This window comes from Scomber scombrus, chromosome 5, assembly GCF_963691925.1.
Source record: "Scomber scombrus chromosome 5, fScoSco1.1, whole genome shotgun sequence".
NCBI lineage: Eukaryota > Metazoa > Chordata > Actinopteri > Scombriformes > Scombridae > Scomber > Scomber scombrus.
Genome location: NC_084974.1, coordinates 9,108,383 through 9,129,525, shown reverse-complemented (window position 1 = coordinate 9,129,525; position 21,143 = coordinate 9,108,383). Strand labels below are relative to the sequence as shown.

At 39.9% G+C, this 21,143-nt stretch overlaps 1 long non-coding RNA gene across 1 annotated transcript in view; it reads left to right on the top strand.

Moving 5' to 3' along the window:
• Positions 1–6,092: 6,092 nt before the first annotated feature.
• The window catches only part of LOC133979958 (uncharacterized), a 50,686-nt gene continuing 35,635 nt past the window's right edge, over positions 6,093–21,143 (top strand). Inside the window, exons 1-2 of the long non-coding RNA XR_009925141.1 lie at positions 6,093–6,435; positions 9,748–9,783. This is a non-coding gene — a long non-coding RNA (uncharacterized LOC133979958). The remainder of the gene's footprint in view (positions 6,436–9,747; positions 9,784–21,143) is intronic.

Sequence of the window (21,143 nt, the reverse complement as noted above, 5' to 3'; positions counted from 1 at the left end):
CAAACTAGTAAGCAGAACTCTGTTGACAAATGTTTAATTACTCCTTTTTTCCCCAACATCACACATAGGCCAATAACTGGTTATGTAATGATTGTAATTTCATTTGAATAAAATGTGTGATCATATTTAACTAATTTAACAGCTGAAATCAAGGTTCATGCAAATATCCTTCAAATAAGCTTGATCTGCATCAAGTAAAACATTTCCACTAATTTAGATGTAATCTACACGGCAGCTGTGTGTTGCTGATCAATATGCAGCTAACAGGTGAGCAAATTAAAAGAAATGTGGAGACATATGCTTGGCTGTTGTTCAGCATTTGGTGCGTCTGAGCATGTGTCTGTGTGTGCGTTATAATAGATGAGGATGGATGTGGTCGAGACGGGAGCCATTAAAACAGGGCATCAGTGTCTCTAAATCCCTGTCTCTAAATCAGCAACCCTGGTGGAAAACCCTCATATGAGTAAGTAACCTATTAGAGACATAGGAAGGAGGGAGGGAGAGATAGTTAGGTGAAGGAAAAGAGAAATGTCTCTCACATCTGTCTGGGTGCATATCACCCCTTGGGAATCAATCTAATTACTAAAAACCTTATTACACGGTGGGGAGAGAGATGGAAGACGAGAGCAGCAGCAAGGAAGGAACAAAAGTAATAAAGATGGAGAACGTCATGTCTCTCGTGGAATCTCACCACCATTAGATGACAAGGTGGAAGTTATGAGGATGAGATGAGGGACTTAAACTAGATAAATAAAAATGGATTGATCAAAGATGGACAAAGTTAAGATAGAAAAAAAGGAAAGAAAAGTGAACATATAAAGTTTGTTCAAACGTTTCCTGAGACCTACATACATCCTGTGTGACAACAACACATTAATTTCACACATCATTATGCAAACCTTTTGTCTACTGGCATACACTTTGGCAGTACTTTGTGCTGGTTGCAAAACGTGAAGTGCAAAATTGTAAAATGTAATCTTCTTTTGCAGAACATTATTTTAAAGGGGTATTTCACTCTGATCATGCAGATAGTTTAGATTTTATGAGCCAACGTTTCAAAAGATGACACATATGCCACTCCATTTAGTTGTACTCAAATCATTAAACAGACAACTACAGGAACTACTTTCTACCAAAGAGGTAGTCGTTATGACAGCAGTTAACAGTAAGGCCACTGGATTAATCCCAGTAACTGGGATGATGGTGAAAAAGACACGGTGCAGTTGAGTTTTCCAAATGTTCCTTTTATAGTTTAATATGATTTTAGTGAATCTTATTCTACCTTTGGGAAAATTATTTTTTGTTGTTGTTGTATCTCTTCTTGCTGATAGCCTACTTCAAGTGCTGTATATGATGCAGAAAGGACTGATATTAGACAACTGTGAAAAAACAAATAGCAGCTCAGTCAGCCTTTGAGATTACACACTTAGACTTGATATTTAACACTGTTTAATTTTCCTTTGGCACTTCCTGTGTTTCTCTTCCACCCATACATACCCATCTGCGTACATGCAAAGCCACAGTATTGTCCTTCACACCCTCCTCACAGGCTGTGTAACCGCTTGACGTTGCTTCAGCGGTAACACACAGAAAGTGAGAAGTGTTAGGCAAAAATAATTCAACTGCATATTATGTGCTGACACGCAGTTGTGACATCTGACACTGATCAAATCAACATTTTTGAAACTGCAAATGACAGAACAGCCTATCACACACATTGCTCCCTGTTCTACCTAGATCATTAAACTGAAAAAAACACATGCACCATGACATGACAATTGGGCCTCAGTGTCAATGCCCCTCCAGGCATTTTTTAGGATGTATATCATATACAAATACTTGAATAATAATAATTTGTGTTTTTCCCAGACTGAGTAACTTGTTTTGCTCAAAAGAAAAGTAGCCTCAGTAGAGAGATGGTGCAACATGTGTAGCTATATAGTAAAAAACGATTGGTGGGTTTAAAATATAGATGTGTAGGCTACATGCATCATGAGGTAATACAGCATGTAACAAGGACAGCATGCTACTCAGTTTTAAAACTTATTGCAACAAACTAAAGCAAGTACCAACCTCCGTCTCTGAAAAGCGAAGCTAATGCTGAACTGCCTTATACCTGTATTTTTTCTAGTGGCCAGCAGGGGGCAAATTGAATGGTTTTAGGCCTGTTTTTCGCTAGCAGAAATTAGCTTTAGCGTTAGCATTATCACAGTTAACCACAGACTGAGTGCAACTGGCACCATTAAATGCACTGTGCCAACCAAGCTAACAGCTGGCAGCTAGCACTAGGGTCAGCTCCACCCTGTTGTCCACAAATGGTCACTTCCGGCTCCAAAATTTAAAAATGCTGACGTAGTGACTACATCTTTGCTTTATCAAAGCTGTGTTTGTCCTGAAAAGAATTAATAATCTCTAATTCTAGTACATGCTCAACACATCGACTAAATAATGTTAAGATAGTGATTGGTGGCCTTTCATAGTCGTGGCTGATGCTGTAGTGTTTGGGTATAGTGAGAAACATGATTTCACATAAATGAGTTTGAGACATTTATAATTATAATAATACAGCAATCATGACTGTGGGTTTCCAGTGTTGGAGAGCCCCAGGGTTTTTTCTGCTGATGGATATGGAGGCTGTGTAAGTGCTGGAATGAACAAAGTTCCTCAATATAAAAGTCACTTAAATCAATGATGCCTTCGTCCAGTTATCCACAGTACTTTATTTCCCATACCTAGGCATTTACTTAAAATTAATAAATAAATAGAAAAAGGGTATATAAGAGAATCTGAAAACTGGCATGTGCTATATGCTTTTGGCAACTTGAGGGCAGTGCAGCAAGCTGTACGCATCATCTCCCTATAAAGTTTACATGTCGGGTTTGCAAAGAGTCGCCTATTTACACATCCAGTATATAGTTAAGGAGTTCTACACTGTTATACCTGCACTCAAAACTGTCACTAGCCTGTCAATCATGGATAAGAATTTTAAAAACCTTTAAGTATACTGTGTAATTGTAAGTGTGCTGTGTAATGTAATACAGTCTTCTATTCTTTTTAATAAATTGCAGTCATTTCTGATACTAAGCCAGACTCACTCCTCTGTGTGTGTGTGTGTGCAAACACAGATACACACACATATACAGTAACACTTTCTGCCAGTGGAACGTTTATTGCTTTTAATCAGTGTAATCTCAACATGACGGAGATATGGACTAGAGCACATCTACTCATCCACTCATCAGCCAACAAAGACAGAGAGTGGGTCAGGGCGCAGTGATAATTCTACACTGTGAAAGCTTTTGACCGTAATCACTCTCAACAGGCTTCAGAAGTGCTCGTTTGGTTTCTTGGGCAGAGTGGGCACTTTTTGAGATGGTTGTACTGTAAATCAAATCAAAGAGGAAAGGCCACAAGGGTTCAGAGTTAATCAGGAAATGAAAACTTCACATGGAAATGATTCTATTTTTAGTTTCTTTTAATATGTGGTATTATTGTTTGCCTTTGGACCACAATTTACACAGGGTGGAAAAAAATCCCAGGAACACCCAATAGTAATATAATCCATTACAAAAGCCATACGTATGTAGTGAGTGACTACACTTTTCAGAGGTGTTAGGTGATCTCTGAGGATACAGTTTGTGACAGTTTTGTATTGGTTTCAAGGCTGGATTTAGGAACTTTGCAAAGCTATATTACATTTAAAACACATGGGCCTTGTTTCAAAATCATGTTTATATCTATTTCTTTTCTTTATCTTCTGTATATTTCCAAGTGACGTTCAAATTACAAGAAAATAGGAGGCCAGGTAGCATTATTCCAGTATCTATCACAGGGACCATGTATAAAAGTAAACACATGTTGCCATTTTATGTGTTGTAGCACATTTTGCATAAAGCTCATTTTATAGTACTGTGTATGATCTGGTCTCTGGATATATGAGGAAGCTGGAATATGTAGCCTGCTGTACTTGATGGATACTTAGAGGCAATGTGGAACATAAATGTTGAGTACACAATTTGAAGTACTTGTTCTTTAATTGAGTACTTTCAATTTATTCTACTTATACATATACTTATACTCCAGTACAGCTCAGAGTGAAATATTGTACTTTCTACTACATTCATTGAGAACAGGTGTAATTAGTTGCTGATTTTACCTATAAGGGTATAGGGTTGCAAAGGGGCGGAACATTTCAAATACATTTCCGGAAACTTTCCATGGAAAGTTAAGCTAGGAAATTTTGGAAATATTCCAAGTTGGAAACTTTCCATGGGAACTATGGGAATAGATGGGAATTTAAAGGAATCAACAGGAATTATGTGGAAATTTGGGGTAATTTATACAAACTGTATATATCAACTGTATATATCTATATCAACTGTATACAAACAAATATAAACATTTTGTTTTGTCATAAGCAGACATGCATGCAAACTAGGCTTTTTTTAAAAATGCACTGATTTATTTGTGATCAGAACTTTAATCAATTCTTTCATTGAACAACAAAATCATGAATGTTGAATAAAATAAACATATTCCCCATTTAGCATATCTGATTTTCCAGCTAGCTAGCTACTGTGCAAACACATTTTGATTTAATATTTGCAAGTTAAACTTAAATAACATAGATCAAATATGTTTACCCCACTCATATCATCAAAACTTACTTGACTGTATGTAGTCTTTGGGTTCAAAAGTGTGGCTTCAATAGTCCAGGGTTCTAGAAATCATGTGTGCATGCACAGTGCATGTAGTGAGTGTGGCCCTGCAGTAAGTAATGTGTGTGTGGATAGATATTCAACTGCTTTGCATTAAATTTGATTATGCTAAAAGATGGGTTTTTTCTAACAACATTTAAGTTCCCTGTTGTAGGCTAACATGCAATCTTCTAAATTTCCAATTTATTTCCGTTAATTCCCATATATTCAAATGAATTCCCATATATTCCTGTTAATTCGCATGGAAAGTTTCCAACTTTGAAAATTCACGAAATTTTGCAACCCTACCTATAAAACATATGATCAGCGTACTTAATATGATTTAAGATCTTTCATAGCTGTTGAGTCATTTGGTTGATTAGACCTACTTTAGTTTGGAGGTCTGCAAAGACACCTATTCTGGGGTTTATGTGAGATCATAATGTACTAATGACCCTGAATTCACTAAAGATAAAAAACTTATTTGTGTGCACATTATTATCTTGTGCACATAAAGACTGTTGGAAATGGGCTGATTTACATAATAAGTACTACTTTAGAAATCCGAAGCACTTTTTGCTGGTATCACTTACTGTGTGTACCATTACTCAAGTACAGGATTTGTGCATTGTGCTCCTTATACTTACAAAAGCGGTGTGAATACTTCTAAAAAATTACTTGTAAAATGAAGCGTAATCTGAGGTTTCCTGAAGCAAAACAGTTTTTAAACCTTCTTTAGTTCTCACAGTAGATTAGCTGTGTGAACACTGAGAGTCAGACCTGTCAGCTCTGGAGTGAGGAGGAAGGGTGTCAGGAAGGACACTCCCTTTGGTCACAACATGCAAGGTTACTATGTATACTGCCGGCTGTTCCCTTTTGCTTTCATGAAGTGCAACACTGAACACTGTGTGACAAAAATTAGTCTATTCTGACTCTGCTGTCAAGCATCTGGCATATTTTTCATGCTGCGATAGACTCCTGCAAGATTAATAGATTTTTTATATGCAAAACATGATCTGCATCAAATTACAGGCATTGTGTGTAGTGGGTGTATTGCAATTGTTACACACTCAATCTTTGCCCATTCAGGGTGTTGGTGCATGTTACTGTGTGTGAGTGTGATAATAGTGTTGAGTCAATAGTCCAAATGCTACAGAACATGCAAAGCAGCTCTTTGTGTGCCAGTGTGTGTGTGTGTGTGTGTGTGTGTGTGTGTGTGTGTGTGTGTGTGTGTGTGTGTGTGTGTGTGTGTGTGTGTGTGTGTGTGTGAGAAATAAATCCACAGGGTCAGATGGGAGGTTGTGGCCCCTCCCCCCCTTGCCCCCCCCCCCCCCCCATTGAAATATGTGTACCTGTATGTGTCAGTGTGTCAGACAGAGAGAGGGAGTGTGTGTGTGTGTGTCTGTGTGTTTAACAGTCCGTGAAAGCCAAAGAGCAAGCACTGTTTCAGGAAAGTGGAAGACAACAGCTCTGGGGAGGCTGGTGGAGAAAAAGGAGAAGAAGAAGCAGAAGAAGAAAAAGAGAAAAAAGAGTAGAGAGAAAAAAAGAGGGCAAATAGAGACGGGACCAGAGAGAGCGAGGGTGAGAGGGTAGGTAGTGAGATTGGGTCAGAGAGAGAGACTGACAGCAGAGCATACATTTCCCAGAGGACACAGCCCGAGAACGAGAGAGACTGCTGAGAAGTTCAGTCTGACAAAATGCCGAGGAGGAGAAGCGTGTCATTTGGTGGATTTGGATGGTATGGATCATTTTCATTGGATGCTTTTGTGTGTGTCAGTGTGTGTTTCAGTCTGCACGATGTAGATGCACATGGTCACGATTGTGCACATTATAATGTTTTATGCTGAGTTTGCACATTGTGCTCTATAATGTGCTGATATGTGCTGGTGTCCTCTGTGTGTGTGTGTGTGTGTGTGTGTGTGTGTGTGTGTGTGTGTGTGTGTGTGTGTGTGTGTGTGTGTGTGTGTGTGTGTGTGTGGTGCAGAAATGTAAACATTTTTACTGAAAAGGAAGGATGGGTGGAGGACTCCTCTGTGTCACACCTCTAACACTTTGCCCCCTGTTTGTCAGCCTCTGCTGTTCTGCTGTGTGTGTGTGTGTGTGTGTGTGTGTGTGTGTGTGTGCGTGCGTGCGTGTGTGCGCACGTGTGTGTGCGCATTTGTGGATGTACAGTTACACTCTGTGCTGTCTCCGTTCAGGGATGGATTGCAATCAAGAGGCGGCTTTGTGTCTGCCTGCTGTCTGTGTCTGTGTATGTACGTGTGTGTGTTGTTGTTGCATCTGTCCCTGTTGTGGGACACACTGTGGACGTGGCTCTTACCGCTCTTGTTCTCCTGCTCTATTGGCCGAGAAGAGTTCCCATGATGCTGCGCTAAAGAAGCTGCCAGGGAGTCCATTTACGGCTGGATGCGCTGAGACACTCGGGTGGAGTGTTTTTGTGTTGGCTCCCCTGCTGGTTGTCACTCTGACACTGAAGCACTTAACCTTCCCAGCTGAGTTGAGGCAGGGCATCATGCCAGACAGGCATAATCTTCTAATCTATGAATCAAACTATGATAATCAAGAATCATCAGTGTCATTTTATAAAAGTCTTGAAACAACTGACATTGTTCTTAATTATTATCAACATAATTATTACAGACAGAATTGTTCTCACAGGTAAAATATGCAATAAAAATACTTAATATGAACTATTTCAGTTCTGATATCAACAAGAGTAAAGGCATGAGTGGATTATTTTCCAATGATATGTTGTTAACTTTAACTGATTTTGTTGTATGCATCCATTTTCTTAACACTGTATACAATATCTTAAATGAAAAGAACACCCTAAACTATAGCATGTTGTTTTCACACTAGCTGTTTGAGGATGGAGATGCTGGCGTGTTATTCTATTTGTCCTTATGTCTAAAATTGATCCAGTGCAAGACATTTACCACCTTCCAGCCAGATAGTCTTGAATTTCCTTTATTTTTAAATTCATGGTCCCTAGATATATAATAATTTTACTAAAACTCCCTAACCTACTGTAGGGCCACCTTGAGTTCAAATTTAGTTTGTTGCTTATTTACACATCAAGAAGTAACAGGGCAACATTATTATTCAATTCAGAGCCATGTTTCTAATAGATTAAATGATAATGAAAATGATGAGTTGCAGCCCTTATTTTGCCCCCATATTTATTACTACACACACAGTCACACACACACACAGTCACACACACACACACACACACACACACACACACACACACACACACACACACACACACACACACACACACACACACACACACACACACACACACACACACACACACACACACACACACACAGAGTACAGAATTACTTGTGGCTTTCCGGTCATCTCTTAAATGAATGAATGAAGCTTCGACATGGTAGTAAGATCTGTTTAATGTGGGTGTGTGGGTGGCGTGTCTTCTCAACTGTGTGGAGATAAATCATGTGGGAGTCACTACCTCTCCATTACAAAATGACAGAGGCCAAAATTTGCTGTGCTGCAAGATAAAATACGATTGAAAGATGTGAAGTACCCGCAGCGAACTGCTACGTTAGAATCATTTCATGTTGTGTTGATTGAGATTCATTCTGGAAGAATACATTATGCAATCTTTAACATACACTGCAGGAGTTGCTGTGGTTGCAAAGCTAGTTCGCTAGCTCTACTTTATCAAGAAGCCATTATCCTGAAGTTTGAATATAATTTAATAATAATTTGTGACATGACTTGTCGAGAATAACACATACTCCAGTGTATTGGCGGTCTGCCTCTGTTGACGTCATAGCAATACATACTGTTGTTGATGCCATTCTGAAATCCTGGAAAAAATTCAAATTACATTCAAAACACTCAGGTTGAGTTCTGGCATAGTAAAAATAGTGATTACTGTGTGTTTGTACGCTGTGTTTACGTGCGTGTGTGTGTGTGTGTGTGTGTGTGTGTGTGTGTGTGTGTGTGTGTGGTATCGAGTGTGTGTCTTTGCATGAAATAGATTGGGCTCCATTTGACAAGGTTCAATCTCCAAATTAATCGGATTAAAGAATTAATGTCATAACATCTCCCCTGGAGAGCTGAAAAACAAGCACCGAACAAACAAACACACACACACACACACACACACACACACACACACACACACACACACACACACACACACACACACACATGCACGTCTACATACTAGCAAATTAGGTAAAAAATAAGCTGTGAATTCAGCCCTCAAGATATTTGTAATGTACTGTATCAAAAGCCTCAAATGTCTCACAGAGCTCCCGCTATCATTAGTGATAAACAATAAATCGCACTGAAAGGTTGTTAACGTGAAATGTTGTGACTTGTCGTGTTTTTAGTGTGAACAGTATGTAGTGAAGCATGAATAAAGCCCTTATAAACACTGACCTCTCATAACCAGTCTGAGCAGCTCATAGAAAGGAAGAAAAAAAAGAGACCTAGTTAAATCCAATCATAAAGTGTGCTCTGCCCACTGATCTGCACTGATCTTCAGACTGCTACTTTATATGAAATAAACCTAATGTGTGGAAATTAGTGCATTTATTTTATGTTTTTTGGCCCAAACACCAAATATAGAAGAAAATACATTGAACTGTAATTCATCTTGTGATTCATGCAGGTTTGTGATTCATGTACTGAACATTCGTACTCATTACATTAGTAGGAAAACATTACATATTGTATATTATAGTTTCTTATATGGAAGAGTTCCACATCAATAAAGATTTCCCCTCTTTCACATTACAGTGAATGCCAATTACAGGAGAAGCAATCACATGTTTAATGAAGATTTGTTTTAAATGTCAGGGCACCCAGGAGACCTATTATATCATGCAGAGATGATGAAGTCATAAATATATCTCGCTCATCACCCACTGCACGCCTGCCAGCCAAGATCACCTACATCAAAGAATTGAATTGCTGCTTCTGAGATGTCCATATCAGAAATGTGATCAATAATGTATCTCTGTGTTTTTGTCTCCCTCTTTTCTCTCTTCTCCTCCTCCTCTTCCTACAGGATCGACAAATCCACCTTGTCTGCACTAAGAGCCCGGTAAGTCCTTCTTCAAATCCTAGTAAGGGGCCTCTCCCTCTTCCTAAATTCTCCAAATTGATCTCAATTTCAAGTTTATATTCCAATCTGAGTTAAGTTAAAGCAGGCAATCATGTGTGCAAACGTGCTTGTGGAGAAAATTCTTGGGAAGCACTCCAGCGTATCATTGACACAAATGAATTCTGAGGCTGTGAGGTTTTGGCGACACTAACATAAAAGCTATTTCCCACCTGGACACTGTTTCCACTCATTTTCCACCATACTGATTGATCCCAACTGAAACCTTAACAATTGATGGGCTGTAGAGCCGTGGACATTTTACTTGAGCAAAATACAAATACAGACATCTAGAAGTCAATACTCACCCCTGCTCACTCTGCACTCAAAGCATGTCTATTTTTAAAAGTCAGTGCCCAAGTGAAATTTAGCTTGGGCACCTGGCTATATTTTCTGCTGTGTGAGGAACGCAATTAAGATCACGTTCTTCCTTGCCCTTTGGCAAGGCACTCAGCTCCTTACTGCTCCAGTGGGTATGGTCAGATATGATCAAGACTGTGTTCGCATTGTGTAAAAGGAGGCTGATATATGAATACAAAGCAGAGTGGTGTTCTTAGCAAAACGATTCCCTTCATGGCTCTCCTGAATAGTTTGTCTTCTAGTCTGACACTATTTTCAAGCCTCGAGGCAGCAGGATTAAAGGGTAAATCATTTCCAACAACTCCCTATGTCTTTAATGAGGTTAAATCTTATTGAGAAAGAAAAAGCTCCTTTTAGTTCTTCTAGTTTATCAGTCAAAGACATACATGTTAGGCATTACAAGTAGTGGCTGTTGCTATATGGCTCCTGATTAGTAATCAATATTATATAATTATTTCATGCACAGTTGCTGCAGGATCGGTTGTGTTTTCTTCCAACACGTCATCTGTCATAACCACATACCACTGTGATAGCTGCCTCTATGTTGGCCTGTCTTACTCCACCATTAGCTTTAACTAGTCTTGATTCTTTGAACAGATGACATTGTTTAGTCTCCCTCGTGGCTGTCTGTGTTTGGAAACAAGAACTGACAGGGTTCAGCAGCTAATTATGAGTTTCCTTCACAGTTCATAGCTGGAGCAGGAGAAACAGTGGAAATGTTGACGGGTCTGGATTTGAATCTGTGAAATTTGAGGAAACTGTTAATTTGACATGTAAATCATATCGAGTAACAATCATTTGAGGTATATATAACAGAATTCGATCAAATTAATTGTGCATTGGAGCGGTAAGAACATGTGTCTACTCGCTCTACGTGATGTTTTTTGAACGATATTATGTGAGGAGCTCCTCTTTGTTGAAACAAACCAACAGCAAGCCCTGCTAATGGAGGTTGCTGTAGTGATGAGAAGTGAAGGGTTTCTGAGTGTGTGTGTGTGTGTGTGTGCGTGTGTGTGTGTGTGTGTGTGTGTGTATCTATTTATGTGAACTCTATCAGTAACCCGACTCTGTTCAAGCACAGACACACTCTGCACCCGAACACATTCTGTCTGTTATTTTGAGTTTACCTTTTAAATCTTCATCTCACACCTGCTACCTTTGGCATCCCCCTGGCTGCCCATCATTGCCATTATGGCGCCACCTGTTGAAATACTGCACTGGACTGTTGACTTTGTTAAAGGACTTCTTAGATGCTTAGATACTTCTGTCACTCTGTTAGTCAGTTTCAAATTTGTCCGCAGACTTCCAGCTGCACACGAACTGTCTAATGATACTTCAACAGCTACAGAATAATTAAAAATCATTGGTAAGAGGGCTTTGTTCTGGGTGAATCAATTAAGCACCAAGCTGGTAGCAGCTCATTGTAAATCACAAGCTTGTTTTAACTCCTGCAGTAATTAGAATTGTATAAGAGGGTTATCATGAGGTTCAGATGAAGCTGTAAAAGGTTTGCTTTCGTATCATTTTAACCTGTGTTTTTGTCTAAACCATGTCTGCAGGGGATCTTTAACAAGAAAGAGAAACTTGGTGGCTGAAGTTGTTCAGTCGTATGTCAATGTCAAACTCTGCTAATCTTGTACATGAATATGCGATTGAGACATGTGATTAAAATGCTGGACAGGGGCTCCAAAGGTCACAGTAATAAAACCCTGAAAGGGCAGGTTTGTAGTCAGCTGTATTTCAGGCATAAAGCATTAGTCGGTAAAAAAAAAAAAATCAGCTGAACCTGAATCATGTCAAATATACTGACACTGGTCTGTTATCTACTGCTGTGTTTCACAGTGTCCTGTGTCTCTGTCTCTCCTTAGCCAGGTGTCATTAGACCGTCTGCTCAGGAGTGGTTCTGAATATGAATGAATGAGTCGTGACTCCTGCTCGAGCTGCTGCTCAGCAAGCACACTCAATAGGACCGACTTGTGTGTGCACAAGCGCATGCATGTGTGTGCTTTTGATCCAGACAAAAAGTGCATAAACCTCCTCCATTGAGTAGAAACAAAGAATAATTGAGATGACAGTCTGCAGTGTAGAAAAGATAAAAGTGTCTTATATGTATCTGATCCGCATAATGATCATGTATTTATTTTATAAAGGTGATACGTATGGCTTCTTATTGTTATTTTCAATATAAAAACATAATTAAATGGTTTTATCAGCATTTTTATATATGCATATATATTTATATATTTTTTATATCTCCATTTAGAGCTTCTTCATGCTCTTGAAAGTAGAATACAAATGACTTCATTTTAATATTCAAAGTCACTCTTCACTTTCCATCTTGAACGCTTCATTTGTTAAAGTCAGGCCTCTTATTTGCTGCCTGGCTGCTGCAGTTTTCAGTCCTAATAAACAGGTAGCTTTTGATTTATGACTTGTTGTAATTTAGTCTGTTAAACTCCTGCAATAAAAAGTGTTCAAGCAGGAGTATATGGGGGGGAAAAAGCCAGTGCAGGAAAGAGAGGAGAGGTGAAAAAGGGAGGCCAAAGGAACAAAAACATCAGATGGGTGGCTCACTTCAAAGTTTAAGGCTGCAGGGCAGCAGGTGGGAGGATTTCACTTTGTTCTCTGCTCCCTTTTCTGTCCTGCCAGCATTCAGTTCACAGTGGATTTTTTTTAAAATCCCGCTCTCTATTCTCTCTCTCTCTCTCTCTCTCTCTCTCTGTCTCTCTCTCTCTCTTTGTCTCACTTGATCTCCAACTTTCTCCCCCCTCTCCCTCCTCTGTCATTAATGCCTGGTGTTCCTCTGCCTCGCCTCTGCTCATGGTTACTACAAAGAAATCTCTCCACCTTGACCGTATACACAGCACCTCATTAATAACTGCATAATCAAACCCATCTGTGTGTGTGTGTGTGTGTGTGTGTGTGTGTGTGTGTGTGTGTGTGTGTGTGTGTGTGTGCGTGCGTGTGTGAGCAAACACATGCGGGTTTTGTCTTGAAGTGGTGGTGGGGGTGAATTCATATTATAAGTGGAGGATAGAGGAGAGAGAGGACGACACACAGAGACAGAGACAGGCGAGAGGTTGCACCTGATCACTTTCCTAACACTGTGACGATGCCCCGCAAACTGTGGTGAGTAACTGCTGCCTGACTTGTGTGTATTTTTACACTATGTGCATCTTTTTTTTCTTTTATTGGTTCCTACTTTATTACATTAAACCTGCGATTGATTTGTTGATGAATTTCAAACGGAGATGCCCATCATGTAAGGACGAGTTAATTATGGGTCATTGTAACATCAAATTTTCTTCACAATATTTACTGATCAACTCTAAGCATTCTCCAAAATGGATTTACTGTGCATCACTTTATTACTTTGCTGTTAGTTTGAAGTAAACTCTTTTTATTGATTGTTAACGATACATGAATAGGTTTGGGATCGCAGACTGCAGAATGTTGCAGCAAAACATGTTGTATGAAGTCTTATAACATGTTTAAAGACATTTTGTGTCATAACCTATATTTAATAACAGGACTGCACACAAGAAACTGAGTACCTGCTACAACTAAATTTGGGAAACTGTGATGGATATTATTCACCATGTCCGGTCATTTCATTGACAAGTATTCCATTAATGGTGAAAATAATCAAGAGATTAATCAATAATGACAACTATCATTAGTTGTAGCCCTTGAAAGACCTACCTGTCCCATTTTATTTGATATATGATTATCTTTATTGATTATCTAATTTCTCTTCTTGGTAAGTTTAACTTATCGCATTTGTCTCAGTGTTTGTACTGTTGAGTCTTATTGTGAGAAAAAGTGCTAGATGTTACATGGGCCATTTTTTCTGAAGTATTGAGATTATAAAAAAATAAAAAAGTGCTGGTTTCATAGGTCATGTTAGTCATTGTACTGTCTGAATTGGAACCAAATCGTAATCCTTATGATGATGATATAGCATGAAGAGAGGAGATGAGAGAGTGAGAAAGTATAGCAAAGTAAAGTTGACTACAGTAAAGCCAATTTGAATAGACTGGAGTACTGTATTAATATTAGTAATGTATCAGCTGAGGATGTTTGATGATCCTCTTGTCATAAACCTTCTAAGTCTGTAACATTCATCACAGCCTCTGATACAGATTGGATCCTGATCACTGCTTGATTCTATGTGAGCAGTAGATCACATAGTCTGAATGATTAATCAGTGTGTCTTTATAAGGACAGCTGTGTCCATCTGGTCCCCTGTTTTTCTCATAAGAGCTGCTGGTTTCCAGTGTGTCTTAACGTGTTGTGTCACTTCCGTAGTGTAATATTCTACTCCAAGAGGGCTTAAGGTAGATTTAGCTACATCTTGAATGCACCACAACAGATGACTCACTGTGTTTTTCAGACTCAGCCACAAATTGTCCTACCTGCTGGGTTTTCAATCTGGCCAACTGTCAGCTTGCCTCTCTATCCCCCTCCACGCACGCATGCACGTACGTACGCGTGTGTGCCTGTGCATGTTACATGTGAGCGAGACTGTAGCCCACTGCTGCTAATTAGACGTTGATACTTGTCATACATTATTTCTATCCTGCTCAGCCCCTCCTCTGTGGTCTTCCTCACATCAGCCGTTGTCTGCTCGGTTCAGCAGAGCAGCTGCTTACATCTGAGAGCTTCGTCTGCTCAGACACACTGTGCACAGCGACACCTGTGGCCTCCTCTTCTCTGCTTTTCAAGGATAATGTGATGCAGGTTGCTGGATAGTGCTGCTTTGAGTTTTAATCTAGCATTAAACCTTTTTACTGCTATACACAAGGGGTTAAAATCCTTTTTAGGACTGTGTCACTGTTTGTATTTATTTCCTTTTGCATATCAGAAGAGGTGAATAATGTTATGGTCCTCCTGAAATGGATCGTTGTGGCGACTGACAGGCAGGATGAGTGACAGGACTGAGGCTGAGACTGAATAAGGGCCCAAGAGAAAAGGCCCAAGGGAGGGTTTATGAAAAATATGATGAAAGAGGCCTTTTTAAGAAATAAATAACTAAAAAAGGAGTGGAAGAGAGCGGTAAGAAGAGGTGTGTTTTTAGAAAGAAAGAAAAAGGCCCCGACCCCTCCTCTTATCGCTGTCTAGCCTAGTTTTTGGGGCCAGGTGTAAATGTTATCTGTCTGCCAGCATCATGGAAAAGAGCAAATGGGCTGCTGCTATTTCTGGAGTCTGGCATTTACACTATCTCCTGGTGCACCCTCTATATTGCAGGCAACGATGGCGAGTTGTGACCACCGAACAAACACAAGACTAAATGTGTGCCGGTATCATATTTGCTTTAGGTGATGGCTTATTAAAGCTCAAGGCTTTGCTCTATAGTACAGGGAGAAGAAGCCGTGATTAGTCGCAGGGAGGCTGTATGCAGCCTTAATGAGCTGGCAGCTTTATTGTGTTTTGCTTATTTGAAGCAGTTGTTGATGTAGTGTACACAGTCATAGTCTGTTACCCAACCTAATACAAGCTTGCAGGCAGCAGCAGAGAGAGAGGGGAGGATGGAAATTCAGACAGCTTCTATCTAATAGACAAGTGCTCAGGGTGAATATGATGCCCGGCTAGGGTTAATTTGGGAACCAGCGACCATAAACCCGCACAAACAAAACTATCTGGTGTGAGTATGGAATGAGTCACTCCTCTTACCACAGTTTCAGTTCACTCAAAAAACAGTCCAGCCTTAAAGCCTTGCCTCTGTCTCTGGGTGTTTGTGTGCATGGGTGTGTGAGAAAAAAAGTAGAGAAACCAAAGTGGTGAGGTTGCGGAGGTAATTCTAGCCGCATGAAGTGAGAAGTGGTATAACTCCACCCATCCTCATTAGCTCAGGGGAGGATGTTGCACTTCCTCTCCTCTCACATTTTCAGTTCCAATAAGGTTAAGCTTCAGTATATATGATCCTTATTAATATTATTAATATTATTATTATTATTATTATATTACACTTTAAACAAATGTTTTGGTGGCATCTATTTTTAAATGGAAATTATGGTAATCCTTGAAATTGCAACTAATTATGATACTGCATTGTAAGTATTTATGTCTATATGTGTATACATGGTTTGCTAAATCTGCCATTTTTGAATTAATTAAGCTTAAAATCTTCATTTCTGGTCATAAATGTACTCACTGCTCGGTTTTCTTGCACAAAACTATGATTCAGACCTTGAGTGGAATATAGTGCAGTGCAGTCCACTGTGACCACAAGAGGGAGCTGACTGCATGCGTTTGTGTCAAAGCGGCTCAGAGGAAAAAAATATCAGCTCACTGTAATGATGGCAGCTGAAGTAAAGACACATGATCAGCAGGGGGAACTGTTTCTCTATTGTCACGCCTGCTGAATCCGTGTCAAGCTCTGTGCCACCTGTTAACATGTCTACCTGTTAAAGCTCACATAGCACAGTTCTGCATGAAACCAGTTTACAATCCTGTTTTTAAATGGTCAACTACTGAAACCAGTAGAAAAGTAATACAAGTAAATTCATTGAGATGACACATTAATGACAAGTAGAAGTTTATTTTAATTCTGTCTGTCTTTACTACTTAAAAGTAATTTTATGACACATAAAGCAGTGATAAAACTACCAAACGTCTGCAATCCTCCATTCTCCATCTGAACATCACCTGACATACAGCACTTTAAATCCAGCAGGTTTATGTCCATAGGTTACCATCACAAGACAAATGTGTTTTTTTCAGCCTCACTGTATGTAGTGGCCTATAGGGAGCCATGGCTGTTGCCATGGCAGCAAGAGCTGATGATCACCTAAGGGATGGTCCAGTATGGTTCATTACCATGACGATAGGCCCTTGTTGTCTTGCCTTGCAGCCAGACTTCTTTGCCAGTACATCAAAACATGGAAAGATAATCTGAATTGCAATGCTCGTGGTTGCCTGTAGCAACCGCAATACGTTTCCCCCCATGGATCTTCAGACTGTGTGTGCGCGTATGTGTGTCCAAAGGAACATGTGAGTAACAGGGAACAGCATAAGATGAGTGGTAACATGACAGCTAAAGTACGTTGTGTCATGTGTAATGACCCAGAACTCTGCACTGACTGTAGGACTTTACCTTTCATTCACGCCCTCGCATGTTCTTATTAAAATGAATTATCAAGATGCCTGGAGGTTTATGGTGAGGGGAGGCGACTTCATTAAAGGATCATCTGGCTGTCATGTGGGGACAGCAGCTTCTACTCAGCACAATGTTAAATCTGATGTAATTGTTGAGGTGTATCAGAGAAGGGGAGGCTGGGACAGTGTATTTTACATATATCAGTTGATAAATTGAGGAAAAGGAGACTACAACTCCCAATAGGCAATGGGAAAAAATAAAGTATTGGTAAAGGGGGGGGGGGGGGGGGGGGGGAATATTACATTTCCTTTACTTAAATGAGCACTCAATCATGTTTGTCTTAAGCAAAGTCACAGGGTATCAATCTATCTCTTTCTACTCAGGAAATTAATGGGAGCAGGATGTATGTAGCTTATTCTATCACTAAAGACAGATTCAAGGATGAATAGTAGGCTCCATCAAAACTGAAAAACTATTGACTAAATTAATGTCAGACATGGCAACAATGAGGGCAGCTCCTCTGACATGCTCTGGGCAGTCACTGTGAACACCTGTTGTCGGTCAATAAATAGCTCCAACACTGCCTCCTTTTCTGTCACACACAAGTTAAATCTGCATTTTCTATTGTTATTGTTGTTGGTTTTCTTTTTGGCCATTTGAGTCTAACATAAACAAGGTCATAACATTCACAAGTTATTGCAAGCTTGTTAGCAACTTCTCTTTTAGCAGCTAAGTATTGCACTATTTTCACAGGCTACAACTAAGAAACACATCGTCATTTCATCCATAGTTAATATGATATCTGACCAGATATCTGAACTCAAGTGTAACACATATTTTAAGGTTTTTGGAAGCTGTATTGTTCTACTTCTAGTAGGGTTAGACCTGCTGTGGGGCTGCAAATAATACTTTTTTTATTTTTTAAATTACTGATTAATCAGCTGGTTATTTTCTCATGACAAAATTGCATTCAGAAATCCTTAGAGGCCAGACTGATAACTTCAGTTTGTGTGTTTTGTCAGAGTAACAGTCCAAAAACTTAATTCAGTTCACATTCAGTTTCAAATACAAAAACAAAAAAAGCAAATTGTCACATTTAAGAAGGTAGAGCCAAAAGGATGTTGCACTTTTTACTTTTAACAACAACAACTAACAATTATCAAAATGATGCCAGTAAATTTTTGCCAGTTAATTTCCTGTCAGTTGACTGATCGACACAGATATGATACTGATGCTCTAACTTCATTTAACTCTAGAAATCAAACAAGGAAGTTTCTTAAAATCTGTGACTGTTTCTTTTAGTCTGATCTCCATATCTCACACCTTGTTGCTTTATGTTATTTTATGTAATTTTGTTGCTCCAGTTTTCATTTTCCTTTTTGTGTTCATAAAATCTGGTTGCAGTCAACAGATTAATTTTTTGCCTGAAGGGTGAAAGTCTCTGTTGGCCAGTGGAGATGCCCCTCACACATAACCTTATTAACTACTAACATACACAAAACATTGTCTCTCTCTAAAACACGTATTGGCACTATTATCACTGAGTGTGTGCTCTGTTTCTTAAGCGAGAGTCTTGTTACTCTAAAGTCCCCAGACAACCAGCTGCCTCTTTGCTTTCGACAAATATTTACTTCTTGCCGTCTCCCTCCCTGCTACACACACACACACACACACACACACACTCACAGTCGCACAGTAGCTGATAATCGCACCATCTGGTCTAAATGCTGGCTGTTAAGGGCTCATAAAACAGACCCTCACATATGTAGCCCCTGTGAGAAAATGAGGGGTTAAATAAATGTAGTGCCTTCTGAAAAATGGAGGCACCGCTGGGATAATTTAGGTTCAAGTTAGTTACTGACCCAGACAACAAAGTAGTTTAGTGAGATAAGCAGCACATTTAAATAAAGAATAACTTGATAGTTGCTATATATTTTCAGTTCATATGTTTAAGAAAGTTAAAAACAATTCATTGCAGTGATAGTGACTACATTAAAGGTGCAATATCTTTAAGTTCATAGGTTTAGAAAAGTTAAAAACAACGCTTGATTTCATTCATAAGTTTAAAATAACTACTAGAAAGTTATTTCCCTCAGCTCAGGTTACATTATATTCCAGAAACTGAAAGTGAAATAGGCTCAGAAAAAAACAGTATAGTGCAGCTACTAGGCAAAAAAGCACTATGGCACAACTACAGAACTGGTGCAAAGGCGAAGGCATTAACCCCCTATATGCCATATTAGTCAAGGATGTCCAAAGATTGACTTTGTTGAAGAAACCCTGCAGTCCATAAAAGCTCTTGGATGTGTGGAGGTCAGAGGAAGGACGTATGATCCTCAGTCTCAAAGCCTAACTGTCTTATGTGAATGCAGGGAGGAAGTAAACACAAGTAACACATCCCTCTGGATGTGTTACTAGAAGGTAGTGATTCACCATGGAGGATTTTTGGGCCCTCTGTAGAGGAAACTGTATCCACTGCTGAGCAAATAAGGGACGATGCACGGGAGCTGCCACAAGTTCCTGGTCCTTCTTTTCCACTCCAAGCGTCCACACCTGAAGCCATTATCAGAGCAGTAGGAGACATAATGCAGAGAACACGTAAACCTGCTAGTGATAATAACTCATACAGGAGGTTGCAAACTTTCTCTGGTGTCCTCCCAACACCTCCTGGAGAAGAGCAGTTGGATAGCTGGATTGAGCAAGTTCAACTGATGATAGAGGAGTGTGATCGACCAGACAGAGAAAAGCGAATGAAAATAATGGAAAGTGTAAAGGGTCCTGCACTAGAGATCCTGCAAGCTGTTCGCTTCAATAATCCAGATGCAACTCCTAAAGAGTACATTGAAACAGGTGAAGAGCTCTACTTTGCCTTTAGAATGCTGTGTCAGCACCAAAGTGAGAAGCTTTCAGCATTTCTGAGAAGGATGGAAAGAGTTCTGAACAAGGTAGTTCAAAAGGGAGGCTTGCAACCTGCCTCTGCAGACAAAGCACGTCTTGACCAACTCATTAAAGGGGCCACGAGATCTGACATGATGCTCCTAAACCTCAGGCTTAGAGAGCGAAGGGATCAACCACCTACATTTTTGCAGCTGTTGAACAAGATACGTACTGAAGAGTAGTATGAAGCCTCCTGGCATAAGTTGAACCCAGCCAAATCAGTGCATGTTAAGACTGTAACGTTACCATCAGATGCAGAAATAAGAGATCTCAGAGTGGAGATACAAGAGTTGAAATCACAACTCACTGAGCTTACAGCTTTGTCTATAGCCCAGTTTCCTCCACCTCCTGCCCCAGAACCTGCAGTCATGTACCCATACATCCAGTCAGTAATTTGGACCTCTGGGGACTTAGCGAATCAGATTGCAGCTATCCTTACAGAGGTAACATCCAAGTTGACTTAGAGCTTCCAGAGAAGGCACCTGGCAAAGCCAAGTCAGTTCCTGTCCTTGCCTTGGTGTGCCCAGACCCCCACTGCTCAGACAACATTCCTGTGCTGGTTGGTACCAATGTTCGGAAGATTAGACCGTACACTTCTAACGAGGAAGTTGAAGAGCCGGGTAACATCCGGTCGCTGAGAGTATGTGTTTCAGAACAGAAGGCCCAACACTCACCTGCCTCAAAGCCTCCCAGAGACAATCCTGATGACAGCCCCGTGGTTGAGGTGAATGGGTCTGGTCCTCTTGTCATTCCTGCTGGTAGTGAGTATATTGCTACCTGTTAAGTCAAAGAGAAACACATCCTGGAAGATAGTGTCCTCATTACAGAACATGCACCCTCCCTCTGAGAGGTCCAATGTGTTCTCAAATGACGAATATGTGGTTGGATTCTGGAGTCTCGCCGTATA